The following is a 12341-nucleotide window of genomic DNA, read 5'->3' as shown; positions in this document are numbered from 1 at the left end:
TAGACAATAGGATTAAGTCAGGTAACATGGGCGAAGCAGCAAGCACAGAGCTTGAGGCACAGCCTAGAAAACACTCCGCAAAGGACCATGATTGTAACTGTAGTAGGGCATGCCAGTGAACAGCTCAGGAAACTGAGTCTCCGAGAAGAGACTGATGTTGTGCTGGATGGAATTCATTTTTTCTGACAATACATTATCCAAATCCTCCAAGCCTTCAGCTTACAGAGGAAAGCAGAAACTGACATTACAATTTTATTTACAAAGTGTCCATGTATGAACATTATTCACCACCCAATCATCTCTTCCTATGCAAGCAACACCATCCTATGCATCAATATCCCAATCTGTCAGGATTCAGGATAAAGTGGACATACACACACTGATTGCAAACGGAAATTGCAAATCTTGCAAAAGATGCAGGGGTTTTATAGAGTCTTGTAACACTGGTGAGCTGCTCAGATCACACACATGACTGTGGTTGGACAAGCATCTGGCAGAGTTAAAACAGATCACCGAACACGGAAAAGTGGACGACACAACACAGTAAGTTCTTCAAAAGACAGTTGCATTAGAATATCAAAGGACTATGTTAAGCCTTTGGGAAAACTCAAAACTTCATGAAAACCTCAAAAACTGATGCAAAAATGACCCTTTAATGGTCGTGCTGCAAGAGTCAAATCACACTTCAAACAGCTGTGGCTTTCTATGTTGTGCAAATGCATTTGTTGTTTTAAAGGTCTTAAAGTCAGGGTACATGTGGCAGATACCATGTACCCTGGTATCTTATGGCTTGGAGGAAGATGTTAGATTTGAAACTTTCACTGAATGATCGCATTTCGTGCTTTTCATCTGTACGTTAAAAAGCCAGAATGTCTTTGCCAAGAAATTCTAGCATAAATAAAAGGATGGGATTTTGGAACATCGTGGTAGAATTCTTAACTATCAGCTTTATACAACATGCCTGGATATTTAGTTATAGAAATGCTGGATTCCAGTGGAATGCAGGCAAAGGTACTGCTACCCCCGTGCTCTTCAGAAAGCATCCTCTCAAAGCGGCAGTGATGATGGGATACTGTGGGGCAAGACTGACGGTGACACTCACCATTTCCACTCTTCTCTTTGGTCATGTGTTTCCTGTCATTCCTGTGCTACAAACTCTGGAATACGCAAAGTTCATTCAAATGCAAAACCAGCCTTTGCTCCAACACGAGCCAATATTTTCATTTAAAGACACATCAGATGTTTCATTTGGTCTTTTGCTTTTTTTTTTTGTAAATCTGATAATAATGTACATTTAATCTGTTTTTACAACCAAAATAATTAATCTCTCTGAACCCTTTGTTTTTCCTGTCTCTATCCTCCACCCTCATTGCCAGATAAATAACATCTGCAATGTGATGTAGCATATTGAACTTTGTTTATACTCACGCAAGCACGTGTAAGCATCCCAGATACACATATACAGGGACTGTATCTGTCATTGTTGTTTTTATAGAAATTGATCACATTAGACATATTTTCTGATTACTTTTGTACATTATACTTGGTCCTCGTAGTCAATAGCTCCAAATCCATCTTATCTTCTAAAACAGGTGCATAATATTCCTTAGTATGGATATACCAAAAGATATTCAAACCATTGCCTAATCAATGAATATCCTGGTAGTTTCCACATCGTTTTTTCCATTTCCACTACGGCTGGAATAAACTTTCATGTTCAAAAATCCTAAACTGGTGCTATACTTCTATAGAATAGAGGCACAGATGTAGAAGTGTTACACACAAATCAATATGCAACTGTGGTTGGACAAGCATCTGGCAAAGTTAAAACAGATCACCGAACACGGAAAAGTGGACGACACAACACAGTAAGTTCTTCAAAAGACAGTTGCATTAGAATATCAAAGGACTATGTTAGGCCTTTGGGAAAACTCAAAACTTCATGAAAACCTCAAAAACTGATGCAAAAATGACCCTTTAATGGTCATGCTGCAAGAGTCAAATCACACTTCAAACAGCTGTGGCTTTCTATGTTGTGCAAATGCATTTGTTGTTTTAAAGGTCTTAAAGTCAGGGTACATGTGGCAGATACCATGTACCCTGGTATCTTATGGCTTGGAGGAAGATGTTAGATTTGAAACTTTCACTGAATGATTGCATTTCGTGCTTTTCATCTGTACATTAAAAAGCCAGAATGTCTTTGCCAAGAAATTCTAGCATAACCTTTTAAGTGGTAAGCAGCTTACCAGGGGATGTGGTCTATTATTCCATCAGTGGCTTCCGTTGTTAGGACACCACGGGTCAGCTGTGGAGATGGGGTTGAGGGGCAGGTTGAGTTCAGGACACAGAAGATTGCCAAAGGGTGACTATTATTACTTTGAGATTCTGGAAAAATTACACAGGAAATACAGACAAGAGGCTCAGGGTGCAGCAAAGTAGCCAAATCAGGACAATACTGCTTTCTTCGGAGCAGATATACAAATGGCCAAGGAACTCGTCAAAAGATGCCTAGCGTCATCTCATTAGGGAAGTGCAGTCGAAGCCACAGCCTGGTCCGTCTTCACACCCACGAGGATGGCCATAATCAGACGGACAATAACCAGCGTTAGGGAAGATGTGGAAACATCGGAACGCTCAAGCATTGCTGGCGGGAACGTGACATGGTGCAGCTGCTTTGGAAAGCAGTTTAACAGTTCCTGGAAAAGTTAAACATGGAGTTACCCTAAGACCCAGCAATTCCATTCCTAGGTAAGCAAGAAAATGAAAACATATGTCCACACAAAAACTTGTACACAAATGTCTATAGCAGCATTTTCATAATAGCTGAAAAGTGGAAACAACCCAAATATCCATCAATTGGAAAAAGGAAATCTAGCATTTGCATACAATAGAGTATCAATCAGCCATAAGAAGAAACAAAGCACTGATCCATGTTATATCATGCTTTATACTTGGAAGCATGATGCTAAGTGAAACATGCCAGACACAAAAAGCAAAACATTGTATGATTCCACTTATATAAAGTGTCTAGAATAGGCAAATCCATCGAGGCAGAAAACAGATTAGTGGTTGCCAGTGGTTGGGAATAGGGAAAAAACTAAGCTCTAAAGGATAGGGAGTTTTCTTTTGGAGTGATGACGATGTTCTAGAATGAGACGTGGTTACACACATGGTGCAAATATCCTTAAAATCACTGAATTGTCACCCTAAAAGGTGAATTTTATGGTAGGTGAATTGTACCTCCATTTGTAAAAAGAAGAATTAGATAAATAAACAGCAACACGGCACCAAGGGGTGGTGGTAGGAAATAGACAACAAATAGGAGTGAAGAGTTCACAGGAAAAGACATGCAGCCAGCTTTTCAGCAGAAGAAAAGATGTTTGGCTTCATAAGTAGTAACATAAAAGCACAATAAAATTATGACACTTGGCTTTCCCCCTGCCAAATTGGTTAAAAAGGAGACATTTGATGACCCCAATGGAAAGAGCACAAAAAAAGAGCAGCTGCGGCCGGGTGCGGTGGCTTATGCCTATAATCCCAGCATTTTGGGAGGCCGAGGGGGGCAAATCACAAGGTCAGGAGTTCAAGACCAGCCTGGCCAACATGGTGAAACCCCGTCTCTATTAAAAAGCAAAACAACAAAAAATCAAAAAATTAGCTGGGCGTAGTGGTGGGTGCCTGTAATCCCAGCTACTTGGGAGGCTGTGGCAGGAGAATCACTTGAACCTGGGAGGCGGAGGTTGCAGTGAGCCGAGATTACGCCACTGCACTCTAACCCAGGCAACAGAGTGAGACTCTGTCTCAAAAAAAAAAAAAAAAAAAAAAAAAAAAAAAAAAAAAAAAAAAGAGCTGCCGTATAGATCATCGGTGGGAGTGTAGTTTGGCTACCTCTTTGGGGAATAGCTCAGTAATATCTATTAATACTTAAAATGTCACAAACACTGTGAGTCTAACTTCCACTTCTAGAATGTTATCCTAGAAATATAATTGCATAGGGGTAAAAAGGCTTACGTATGAAACTATTTGCTGGACTACTGTAGTGGTAGCAAAAAACTGGAAATGACCTAAACACTTACTGGTAGAAACCCAGTTCAATAAATTATCATGTGTCCTTGAGGACACACAGGACACAAAGAGGGGAACGACCGACACAGAGCCTACTTGAGGGTGGAGGAGGAAGTCGATCAGAAAAAATAACTATTGGGTACTAGGCTTAGTACCTGGGTGATATAATAATCTGTACAACAAACCCCCATGACGCAAGTTTACCTATATAACAAACCTGCACATGTACTCTGAACCTAAATAAAAGTTTAAAAAAAATAAATAATCACATGTCCCTACAATAAAATACTCCTCAGGCATTAAAATTCCCCAAGGAATTTTAGTAAGAAAAAAACAAAACTGTATCCAAAAGCATATACAGTATGTTTCCATTTTTAAAAAATGGTGTCAAGAGGTTGAGGAGAGAATTTATAAATAGACATGCTTGGGATACCTCTGGATACAAGAAACTGTAGAGTATTTACCTCTAAGGAAGGAAATTTGGGATGGGGTTTGGGGAGCCATCAGAGTTAGGGCGGGGATTTTTTCTCTGCCTTATCTTATTATGTATGTCACTCAGAATGTTTACTATGTATATGCATCTACCCCATCCGTGCCATTAAGAAATGAAGAAATAATGAAAAGAAAAAACGAAAGCAGGGAACTACGAGAAGTGGGATTCAAAGCGGACTGAACGTTTGACCTATTTCCTGATTTGCCTGGGGCTGGCCCAGCAGCGAGGCAGCTTCTCACTAATGAGCATCAGCTTTGACTGGAGGGGTTGATAGGCAGGGTGGGCCCTGCTTGCTGAGCGAGTCTCATGGCCTTGGGGACATCTCCATATTGCAGAGTCTGAGCCTCTGCTTGGCAAATTCAGAAAATCCAGCTTTTCCTTTTACATCACCTGGAGTTGATGTAACTCTCAGAAGGAATTTTTAAGAGGACTCATGAATTAACCACGTAGCCAACTTACTGGCTTAAGACTACGTGACAGAAAGCTGCAAAGAGGACCAGCCACTGGCAACATCCTACCACTGTCCCTCTCTGTGGAAAATACACATGGGAAGCACATTGTGATGGGCGGGGTGACTGGTGAGCCCAGAAATCTGCAAGCACAGCTGAAATCGGTTACAGGATTTCAATGTTTCATTGCTTGAAGCTATGATAGCTTGATGATGATGATGATGATGATGATGATGATGATTTTTTTATAGCCATCTTTTATGAAGGATTTGAAGTAGGGAAAAAAATAAACTTCACACTATCGGAGGTTGCCAACTATGAGGTCTGCTGATTGTTTGGCCAACACAGTGTTTATATTTTTTTGAATTGGGAAATTTCATTTGAAAGTCCTCAAATCAGGCTGTCAGAGAAATATCTTAGTATTGGCTAAGGGTTTCCCAGGGCAGCCATCCTCGAAGCTGCATGGAGCCCCATAAACAAGGAGACTTTCCAGTTCCCTGCAAACTCCATTTCACTCAGAGCCTTGAGCCAGTTCTTACATGGTCCTCAGACTTGAGCCAGCGCAAGAATACCCGGGAGGGGTTGTGGGAACAGATAGCTGGGCCCCACCCCCAGGGGACGGGGTGTTTCTGACCTAGGAGGTCTAGGCTCCAGTTGCAGAAACTGCACATCTAGCAGGTTCCCAGGTGATGTGATGCTGCTGGCCCAGGGACAACTCCGAGAATCACTGCTATTGGGTGCTGCTATTTTACCCACACATGGAGGCAGGCTCTGCTTACATTTTTCAGTTCTTGTTCCCAGAAACATTTGCTCTTTGAGGTACGCTTTGCATGCAACAGATCCCTACCCACTGATACAGTATGTGCTTTCATTGATAAGCTTCCAGAAACTTGGAGGGCACCTTACCATTTCTTTGGTCTCGCTGATTATTTTTATTTTTGTTAAGTGAAAATTGTTGGTAAGTTCTTTTTGGTGTGGTAAAAAGATACGAAAAGCAGATTTTTAAAAAAATGTCCACTCTAGGATTAGAATTGTAGGTGTGTTTATTCGATTTCAAGATCTGGTTAAAATGCACCTTGAGGAAGAGAACTGAGTGCAGCTGTTATTTGCCAATGCTGTTTCTCTCTTCATGTTTTTTTTTTCCATGTTGTCTCTTGGTCTCTCCTATCTCTCTTGGTCTATTCTCCAAGACAGAGACAAGTGATCCTGAAACGTTGCCAATGTTTTCACCTTTCGAGCCCAAGTGTGCTGCCTCAGTTTTCTTCTCGGTCCAAAGAGGCAAAGAGAAAGTTGCGTGTTACTCAAGCAGCAAGTTGCATGGCAGTTAATAAAATCAGACTGTATGAGCCATGAAACAGTAAATTGTGTCCAGAGTATCAGTCATGGTAAGTACAAAAAAATCCTTAAAAATTTAAAACAGAAATGTCAATGTTTTATTTCTGAAAAATGTGAATAAGAAATTTTCCGGCTGGGTGCGGTGGCTTATGCGGTGGCTCATGCCTATAATCCCAGCACTTTGGGAGGCCAGTGTTGGCAGATGACCTGAGGTCACGAGTTTGAGACCAGCCTGGCCAACATAGTGAAACCCTATCTCTACTAAAAATACAAAAATTAGCCAGACGCGGTGGTGCGCGCCTGTAATCTCAGCTACTAGGGAGGCTGAGGCATGAGAATCGCTTGAACCCGGGAGGTGGAGGTTGCAGTGAGCTGAGATTGCGCCACTGCACTCCAGCTTGGGAGGCAGAAGGAGACTCTGTCTCAAAAAAAAAAAAAAAAAAAGGAAAAAGAAAAAAAGACATTTTCTAAGCGTATTCCAAATGACTTTCAATATTGGATAAACATTAGGAGTTTAAAAATACTTATGCCAGCAGAGTGCTGTGACTCATGCCTCTAATCCCAGCAATGTGGGAGGCCAAAGAGGGAGGGTCACTTGAGCCCAGGAGTTTGAGACCAGCCTGGATAACAAAAAAATAATTTACAGAAAATAATTTACAAAAAAATTAAAAAATTAACCAGGCGTGGTGGTGTATGCCTATGATCCCAGTTACACAGGAAGCTGAGGCAAGAGGATTCCTCGAGCCCTGGAGGTCAAGGCTACAGTGAGCCATGATCGTGCCACTGCACTCCAGCTGGGTGACAGAGCAAGACCTCATTTAAAACAAAAAACAAACAAACAAACAAAACAAAAAAAATTTACGCCCAGGTAAAAATTGTCAGAGAAAAATAAGAAAAAAACTGAATGCCCAACATTAGCATAATGGCTGAATGAATTATAGTATGTCTATACCTTGAAGTACATTGTAGCTTTAAAAAAAATGAACTAAAGTTATACCAGTTGAATCTGGAGGGATTTCCACATATTGTTAAGTGAGATGGGGAAGATTATTACAATGAAAAAATAACACTATTAATGGACGTGCTGGGAAATGTCTGTATGGGGATTGTTAAAGTAAATTAAAATAAAGACCAGACCTGAAGAATCCTTGAGCGGACAAAGCCTATTAGACCACATAAGTGACCTAAACCTTGCTTGATTTGCAAACCTAAGCAAAACAACTCGAACTGTTTCTTGTAAATGCCTATGCTAAAGAAAAACAGAACTTGAGCTCAACCAATCAGAAACAGTCAACAAATTTAAAATTATATAACTGGGCACTTTCCAATGAGATGATCAAACAAGGCAACTGTGTAATTGTAACAAATCAAAAAAATGTTATATTATACTTCTGCATTTTCCCTACATTCTTGCATGTGACGCTTTGTCATCAAAACACTAAATCCTTTTGGTTTTGTTTTCTCAAATTAATGAGTTTGCCTCTATTCAGATAAACTCTTTGAAATTTTATTGTGTCTCAGATTTGTCTTTTACAAAGTATAGAACAAAGAGAAAAATATGAAAGAAGAAATATTAGGTTGTTAGCTTGGGTGTCCTTGGAGGGGGTAGGGAAGATGTGAGATGAGGAAGGAGCCAATAAGGAAAAGAAAAAGAAAGGTTTCACCAAAACAACAATAACAGAAAATATTATTGCATTTATTCATATATGTTAATTAGTATTTATGTAAGTATATATGCATGTAAAAATAAAATACAAAGAATTAAAATGCATACTAATAGTTATTTCAGTTATCTATGGCTGTGTAACAAGCATCCCCAAAATGAATGACTTAACCACCATTTTATTAGCTCATGATTCCATGCATTAAGAATTCAGGGCCAGGCATGGTGGCTCATGCCTGTAATCCTAGCACTTTGGGAGACTGGGGCGGGCGGATCACGAGGTCAGGAGTTTGAGACCAGCCTGGTCAACATAGTGGAACCCTGTCTCTACTAAAAATACAAAAAATTAGCTGGGCGTGGTGGCGGGTGCCTGTAATCCCAGCTACTTGGGAGGCTGAGGCAGGAGAATTGCTTGAAGCCAGTAGGTGGAAGTTGCAGTGAGCCAAGATCATGCCACTGCACTCCAGCCCAGTGGACAGTGTGAGACTCCATCTCAAAAAAACAAAAAACAAAACAAAACAAACAAACAAAAAGAATTCAGGCAGACACCAGGTGCAGTGGCTCACACCTATAATTCCAGCACTTTGGGAGGCTGAGGTGGGCAGATCACCTGAAGTTAAGTAGTTCCAGAGCAGCCTGGCCAACATGGTGAAAACCTGTCTCTACTAAAAATACAAAAATTAGCCAGGCATGGTGGCACGTGCTTGTAATTCCAGCTACTCGAGAGACTGAGGCAGGAGAATCACTTGAATCTGGGAGATGGAGGTTGCAGCAAGCCAAGATCGTGCCACTGTACTCCAGCCAGGGTGACAGAGTGAGATTCTGTCTCAAAAAAAAAAAGAAAAAAAAAAAAAAAAGAATTCAGGCAGAGACGATAGAATCAGCTTATCTTTGCTCTATGATGTCTGGAGCCACAGCTGGCGTGCCTTGAAAGGATGAAGATGGCTAGGATGGCTCACACAGGGACATATGTCTGGAACTTTAGTTTCGGCTATGGGCTGGTTTCTATGGTCCTTCCTCATATGGCATCTATTAGCTGAAATGCCCGTGATGTTTTCTTTACCCACAGGTCTGGTTCCTGGACTGGGATGGCTGGAATATTTGGGGACTGGCTGGGCACCTCTCTCTTGCCTCATGGCTTCTTCATGTGACAAGCTTGGGCTATCTCACAGCGTGGCAATCTCAGGGTAGAACTTCTGACATTGTGTCTAGCCTTTCCCAGAGCTAGTGTTGCAAGAGACAAGGCAGAAGCTCCAAGTCTTCTTAAAAGGCTTCTTGAAAGTCCTGTGTCATCCCTTCTACTACATACTGATGGTTATATAGGACCAGCCCAGAGGGAACTACACAGCGGTGTGAATACCAGGAAGCATGGGTTATTGGGTGGTGGGTTGTGTGTGTGTGCATCTTTGGAGACTATCAACCACAATAATGCAATAGGGAAGATAATTTTATCTAACAGGAATTCTCCACTAGGCTTTTTGGTGAGAAAAAGCACTGAGTTTGGGAAGGATGAGATTTCCCCAGAGCTCTTGCTCACTCCCAAGGAAGACAGAGGCACAAGGAGCTGTTGGGCCATCTGGGAGAGCCGGTGTTCAGAACTCTCTGTTATTACTTTAGACTGAGTGGTGATAACAGCGCAATGGAGGGAAAGAAGAAAGGAGAGCGCCTGTGAGTGTTATCAGTGGAGAGTCGTCCAGGTTCTTGGTGTTTTGAACAAAAAAAATTGGACAAAATGCACAAACAAAGCAATGAAAGCACAGATTTATAGAAATGAAAGTACACTCCACAGAGTGGGAGCAGGTTCGAGCAAGTGGCTTAAGAGTGCTGGTTACAGAATTTTCTGGAGTTTAAATACCCTCTAGCAGTTTCCCATTGGTTACTTGGTGTATGCTCTACGTAATTGAAGAGGATGAAATAAAGTTACAAAGTTATTTACTTGATGTACACACTACGCAAATGAAGAGGATATTTCCTGCCACAGCTGAAGTGGAGTTACGCCCATAGTTGGGCATAGAAAGTTGAGGGTTTTCTGCTTGATGTAGTTCTAGGAAGTGCTTAGCTTCCCTGCCTCCAGACCCTATTCCCCTGCCTCATGAGGATGGGGTGTCTTGCAGAGATTCACGGTGGAGAGTTGAGGATAGGGAGCCTCTTGAGTGATAGACACCTACCAATGTGGTAGGAGGAGAGAGAAAAGTGGTGTTTAGGACGTGAGTTAGATCTCCTTAACGTCTTTTGAAAGGCCAGAGTAAGGATATGAACTACATTCCTTTGCTCAATTCTAATAATTCTTTGGAATCACCTCTGGCAGACACTGCTTGTGGCCTGCCCAATAGCCAATCCTCTCCAGCCCCAATCATGTATTTTTATTATTATTCGCTTGCATCTCAGAGAGATGCTTGATTCCCTGCATCCCATGTAGCTGGTATGGGCCATGTGATATAGTTCTGGCCAATAAGAGGATGTCTACATGGGGGCAGAGGCTTCGCGGAAAGATCCTCCTTCCTCTCATAATACAAGGAGAAAAAAAAATGGTGGCAAAGTTTGGCCTTTCCCCTCCTGCTTTTGGATCCCATGATGTAGGGATGTGATGTTTGGTTCTGTGACAGCCATCTTGTGAGCAGGAGTGACACAATTGGCTCATGTACTTGGTGTTTTGATGAGGCTGTCAGACTGCTGCACCAAATTTAGAACTGCCACCTCCAGACTTCTTGCTCGAATTAAAAGTGATATTTACTTAGCCAGGGTTGCATTCCTTGAAGCTGAGTGCAGCAGAGTCTGGGAACTTGCCCTTCGGCCTTATTATTTTGTTCATCTGCTTCCACTGCCTTAATATGGCACTGTTCATTCATCAACCATTTCTAAGTCTTTAGTGTATCTCAGGCCTTGTGCTGAGCTCTGGGACCCTCATAACAAAAAAGGACGGCAAGCGCCCTGCTCTCAGGGACTTTTACTTGAGTTTAGAAACAGATAAAATTAAGACCAATTGGAGGGAAATAGTGGATACTAGGAGAACACATGTATTTGCTCCCTTCCAGACAAGTGCTGTTGCCTGTGTTTTTCACTACATCAGGGAGCTATGCTTTTTGGCACTGGGTCTCCCATTGCACTTTGCCCAGGCATTGATATTGGCAAATGCTTCTCTTCTCACTCATTACGTTATTGGCAGGAGCACTTTGCTCAAGTTAGAATTTTCAATCCAATAAAATGATTCCACTTAACATCTTTTTTTTTTTTTTTTTTTTTAAAAGCAAAATTAGTCCATTCTTTTTAGGAACAATGACTAGGAGCAAAAAGGAAGATACTAATTTTAGAAACCTCTCATCCAGGTCAAACATTCCTTCTGTTTCTGGAAAATGATGTGTCCTGGCAGAGAAGGCATGTCTTAGTCTCTGATATACATCAGCAGTGAGGTCTGAGAACTAATGTCACAAATTTGCTAGAAAGGAATCAAAGAAGGGCAAAAATCAGCATTTTTATTTCTTCAAAGATCTATGAAGTTTTAGGCAAAAATAACATGCAGGTGGGAAATCTGGTCAGATGATGTATCAGGGAAAGCCAATGGTAAAGAATAAGTATGAGAATAGCCTCTACTTTTTTTTTTTTAAAATAGAGATGGGGTCTCTCTGTTGCCCAGGCTGAATTCAAACTCTCGGACTCAAGCAATCCTCCCACCTCAGCCTCCCAAAGTGCTGGGATTTTAGGCTTGAACCACTGCACCCACCCCAATAGCCTCTACTTTTGGTTTTGCCCAGAATCCTTTATTTCAGCACATTTATCTTGTGCTAGCTGCTGTTTTTAGAGCTCCCCTACAAAGTCTGTACTATTATTCCAATTTTACAGATGACACTCAGAATACAACTTCCTTGCCAAGGTTGTACAGCTAGTGAGTGGCAGAGCCAAAACCTATGCCTGGGTCTGTTAGAGTCCTATGCTTGAGAGGATATGGTTCCATTTCTGATTGCTGTAACAAATTACCCCAAATGCCCCAGCACAAATATATTACTCTTCTACAGTGTCTAGAGGCTGTAGGGGAGAATCTATTTCCTTTTCTTCTCTAGTATCCAGAGGTCACCTATATTGGCTTGTGGCTGCATCCTCCAGCTTCCAGGCCAGCAGTGTAGCATCTTTAAGTCTGTCTCTGTCTGTGACATCTGCCCCCATAATCACACCTTTTCCTACTCCAACCCTTCTGCCTCCCTCTTATGAAGACCCTTATGATCACATTGAGTCCACCTGGATAATCCAGGATATCATCATCTCACATTCCTTAGTCACATCTGCAAAGTCCTTTTGCCATGTAAGGTCACATACTCATAGGTGCTGAAGATTAGATGTG

At 41.6% G+C, this 12341-nt stretch overlaps 1 protein-coding gene across 6 annotated transcripts in view; it reads right to left on the bottom strand.

Annotated features, from left to right (window-relative positions):
- The window catches only part of BCAS1 (breast carcinoma amplified sequence 1), a 127847-nt gene that overhangs the window by 93936 nt on the left and 21570 nt on the right, over positions 1–12341 (bottom strand). The window lies entirely within an intron of this gene.

This window comes from Rhinopithecus roxellana, chromosome 13 (assembly GCF_007565055.1).
Source record: "Rhinopithecus roxellana isolate Shanxi Qingling chromosome 13, ASM756505v1, whole genome shotgun sequence".
In the NCBI taxonomy this organism is placed as follows: Eukaryota; Metazoa; Chordata; class Mammalia; order Primates; family Cercopithecidae; genus Rhinopithecus; species Rhinopithecus roxellana.
The sequence above is the reverse complement of the archived record's forward strand: the minus strand, read 5'-3'. Positions and strand labels throughout refer to the sequence as shown.